We start from the raw sequence: 5124 nt of genomic DNA on the forward strand, positions 1-5124 counted from the left end.
TAATTGGAGATAAGTTTTCACATTTTATATGTTTGGAATGACATTGAACTAAAATATTCAGGTCTCAGCCTCCTGAGTTCTAGGATTATACACATGAATGCTAACACCAATCTTTGCTTTACTGTTATTTTAATTATGTGGTAGAGGAAAGTGGAAGCATACTTGTGTTAAGTGTGCAATTTTCAAATACAAGTTTGAATCAACTTGATATAATATAACTGTTATTAATTTTAAAGTTAAATCAATGAGTGTCACACATTCCCACAGAAATATAATTGAAAGCAAAAGGCATAATTGTTTTCTTAAAACAATCAATGAAACCATAAATTATTTCACTTTACAAATCATGTTTTATTTAACTTAAATTAGCAGACTTCTTTGAGTAAAAGTAAATATATTAATTGTATACCACAAGAAACAAAGTTATTATAGTTAAGAAAAATATTTCATCACACCCAGAATATACGTTTTAGTATATCCTCACTAAAAAGAAATGTTACATGCAGAAATTAATGGGTATGATGGAGTTTATCATTACACAATATATAAATAAATGGGATTACCACTCAATACTTTAGAAATATGTAAAAAATAATTATGTATCTAGGAGCCAGTAGCTCATGATTGTAACCCTAGCTACTAAGGAGGCTGAAAGCTTAGAATCATGGTTCACAGCCAGCCTAGGCAGGAAAGTCGACGACCCTCTTATCTCCAATGAGCCACCAAAAAACTGACAGTGGCTCAAGAGGTAGAGCACTAGTCTTGAGCTAAAGAGCTGAGGGACAGTGTCCAGTCCCAGATTTTAAGCCCTACAACTGACTGAAAATAAACAATTAAAATAAATATTTTGACATAAATGTTAAAATATCTATTCTAAAAATTTTAAATCCTCACTAGTTATACTAGTTTATATAAATATAGAGACGATTTTTTCTGGATTTAGTTGTCATTGAATTTTGTAAATCACATATTTGTCACTCAATTCATATTTGTATGTTTATATACTTATATACCGTAAGTATAATTAAATGATATGTGATAGGCAGTGCTGTTTTAGGAATTTCACTTGGCTTTTTAACATTAACCCTTCTACCCTAAAATCGATATACCCTCCAACCTTATCAGAGATTTCATCTCATTGGAGCAAAAAAGTATAAGCTATAATCATTGTTTGGAACAACTGTAACATTTTACATGAATTTCACTTAGTTTAAGATCCAAAACATTCAAGTTATCTTAACCATGCCAATAATAGCAAAATGTCTTCTGAGCTTTGCAGTCTCTTAAGATATGAAAATCTTTAATTATACATCTAGTTTTTTCTGCCTAACATCTTATGTCTTAGGAAGATCTTTTTGGGTAACCCTCTGTTCCTGACTAGAAGACCGCACCAAAGGCAATATGGAAAATACTTGAAAACAATTAAAAAAGCAATCACAGATACTCTTCTAATCACCAGTTTCAATGAGAATATACATTAAAGTAACACGTTATTGTTGAATTTAAAGAGCAATAATTAAACTTTAATTAGCAATGAAGAAGATAACAGAAAACTGTGTTTGAAGACATCTTGACTTTCAACAATTCAATATAAGCGTAATGGATTTATCTTGTTTTTCTATGGTGTTACCAAAGTAATAGGGACCAACACCCAAAGGCAGGAAAACACCTAAGCCAAAGCAGTAAACTTTTGTCTATAAAATAATCGTGAGGGTGTGACTCTTCCAAAGTCAGGCTTGCAAAGAGGAAAGTGTATTTGCTTTGGAGTGAACAATAAAAAATATAAAAATCCTTTATTAATGTTTTACATATCTTGACTAGAACTTCTCATGTTGGAGAAGAGGAAAGGTATGAAAAATTTCAAGATTGTTTGACTATTCCCGAAGATCATTCTTATTTATCAGCAATAGCTTGGGTTACACTTAGTATCATGCTTGTTTAAATTTAGAAGTATTATTTGTTTCTGGGTTATAAGCCGCAAAGCCTTGAGTATTGGTAAAGGTCATTTCCTAAGAGGTGAAAGTTGCTGTGTAAACAAACCTAAAATATCAAAGACAGCATAGTGGAAACTATTTTCTAGCTATATGGCAATCTGTGGTGTAGATTTTGTTTCGCATTGTTCCAGGGGACTCATTTTTGTTATCTTCTTTTTCACCATCTAGTGTTCCTGTAATATTCTATACCATCCTCTGATGACTATAACTTTACTGGATTCTCTAATTTCTCTGTTTCTGTTTTACCTTTTTTAATTACTTTAGAAACTCTAACTCAACATGACATAAATTATGTTTATAATATTAGCAAACAGATTTCATTTCCATATTCTTAATTTAGACTTCTACATAATTTTGGTACTTAGTGATCCCCAAATGTGAAAATAAAGGTAGGAAGCTTCTTATTTAGATATTATTTAGTATTTCAAGACTTCATTAATTCAAGGCCCTTAGTAGTATGTACATCATACATGTGTACTAAGCTGGTGGCAACTTTTTCTTATTCTCAGAAACTAGGAAATATGGTGTCCCTGTAGTTTCATTAGGAAAAGGCTGTAGTTGAATTAATTAATTAAACCAAATCTTCTGTAAATTATTTCTACAAGTTATTTGGATTAAATAATCTGTATTTACCATTTTACAGTTCTAAAGGACAGAAATCTAAAAGAAGTCTCACTAGATAAAAATAGAGACACCCACAGAGCTAAAATATTTTTCAAATGATTCTCGTGGAAAAGATATTTATCTCCTGTACTGCTTCCCAGAAATTCAGAATCTGGGTTGTTATTTTTTCCTTTATCTTCTAATGTAGCATCTTTATATCTTTCTGATGGTTCTTACCTAATCATGTCCCTTTTGAACTACACCTGGGACTTTTAACTACCTTTGAGTATACTTCCCCCATATGATAATTATTCAAATTTGTTCTCCTTGGGTAATGAGAGGTTATTATTTTACAAACATATATATAATGCAAATCTACATTTGAAGGATTAGGTATGTGGGAAAGACTGATATTTTGTGAAGGTATTTTGCTATGTACAATGAGTGTGTAGCATTCTTTCTATTATAACCTGTTATCCTTTCATTAACCTGAACAAGATATTTCTTCAATGAAATATAACTAGAAAAAATTTAGTCCCTGAAAGCAATTAATCCTGATTAAAACATTGTCATGTACTAGAAATCAAGAATGCCTGAAGCAGTTCGGGCACTATCACATTTTATATATTCTGCATACAATCTTCTCTTTTCAAGAGCATTTGATTGTTATTATTTTGGAATTATGGTTAATATTTATTTGACTGCTATATTTAAAGAATGCATCACCCAATACTGGTTCTCTTTTTCTAACTTTTTTGGGTCTAATCTATTTTTGAAAGAAAGGCAGCCATTTGAATTACATGAACTGCTTATTGAAGTTGAATCAGCATGGAGAGGAAAGGAAGAAAATTGATGACCTTGTGGGTATATCACATTAAAAATGTATCTACAAGCTATTTATCTCAAAATCGTCTATTTTTCATTATATAAGATTCTGATATAATTTAGTCTCTCAACTCACACATTGTTAATGCAGTCTTATTTCATGCCTCCCCAAAACAAACACCAAATTACTATTTATTTTTAAATTATCATTTATTTAAAAATATATTTAAAAAATTAGTCGAGGGAAATGGTTTATTAGATATTGAGAGTCATGTTCAGACTCTAAGGTGAAAGCCAGAGAGGGGAAAGAATCCTGATTTTATTCTTCCTTGTGCCACTCTGATTTACTTCATCTGTTTCTGAAAGAATGAAATTCTTGATTTGAAGCCTTTTGCTTGATATCCACAATGTGTCATTCTTCCATTATTAATAGAATTTGGAGAAAGGATGAGAATTCACACTAGAAATAGGAGAAGAGGGAAAGAGAAGAAGAAATCAAGATATTTTATTCTTCCTCATCACAATCACAAGGTCTGGATAATGATAACGGATATTAGATACAACGCTCTAGAGTGATTAAACCCATCTATAGAAAAAGATAACCCTACAAGTGATCACATGGAGAATGCTTATTTATAAAATATTGTAATAATTTCCTACAGAAAATGTTATCTATTTGTTAAGTTCTTGGTTAGGATTTGTTTAATTCTGGTGTGCTATAGTCAACTATCATAATGGTATACAAGGATGGTAAGAAACTAACATCTTAATATCACATTCTAATATTAGCTTAATTCTGCCTGTGTTATATGTATGAGGCTGTATTTGAGTTTTGCTTCAATTTCACATGCTATATTCTTCCTGTATATAAATTGAAGGAAGACTCCCTCTGAAATATGCTATTTTTACATGGCTAAGGGAAAACAAGTTAGCTTTTAGACACAGACAATGAGATAGAAATCTTCCCCTAGAAATAATCTTTCTCCAATTCTGGTTCACTTTTGTAAGCTGAAATAACTCACATAACCCATTTTGACATTGCAGGTAGAGGTAAATCTCACTTAAAGAAGCTGATGCAACACATAGAGTAATATACCAAGATATGCAACACTTGATATAAAGAGAAAAAAAGAGAACTATAATACAATCAATCATACTTGTGCTCACAGGTCTCTGCAGGAAGGAAGGTATTATGTACCTTTGTTTCTAAAACTACTGAGATCTTCAAATCATGTCTTTTATGCTTGGATGTTACAGGAATTAGAGAACATTTTGATACTGAGACAGCATAAAATCTCGAAGAAAGCTGGACTAATCATTTCAATACTACCTTTTGTTCTCCAAGAAAATAAACCATTTTAAAGACAATACTTTATAATTTCTTACCTAGTATCTTTTATTTTCCAGAAATGGATTTTGTTAATATATGTGACTATCCAACAGAATAAATACCTTCATTTTTATGCATATTGTGCAGACAGCAAGTCAATTAGATGTAAGTGTGAGTTCATCAGAAGCACTTTTTCAAACTGCAAAACTTTGTTTAAATAGAGATACAGGTGGACCCATTGCAACAATGAGATGTAGAAGACGTTATGTCGAAAAATGAACTTTACAACTTTGGTGGGGGAGGGTAGCGGGGAGGATTGGGTGGAAGGATGGGGGAGGATGGGAAGGGATGGGAAGGGGAATCAAAAGAGGA

Source organism: Dipodomys merriami, unplaced genomic scaffold (assembly GCF_024711535.1).
Source record: "Dipodomys merriami isolate MVZ:Mamm:240054 unplaced genomic scaffold, mDipMer1.0.p SCAF_216, whole genome shotgun sequence".
NCBI classification, from domain to species: domain Eukaryota; kingdom Metazoa; phylum Chordata; class Mammalia; order Rodentia; family Heteromyidae; genus Dipodomys; species Dipodomys merriami.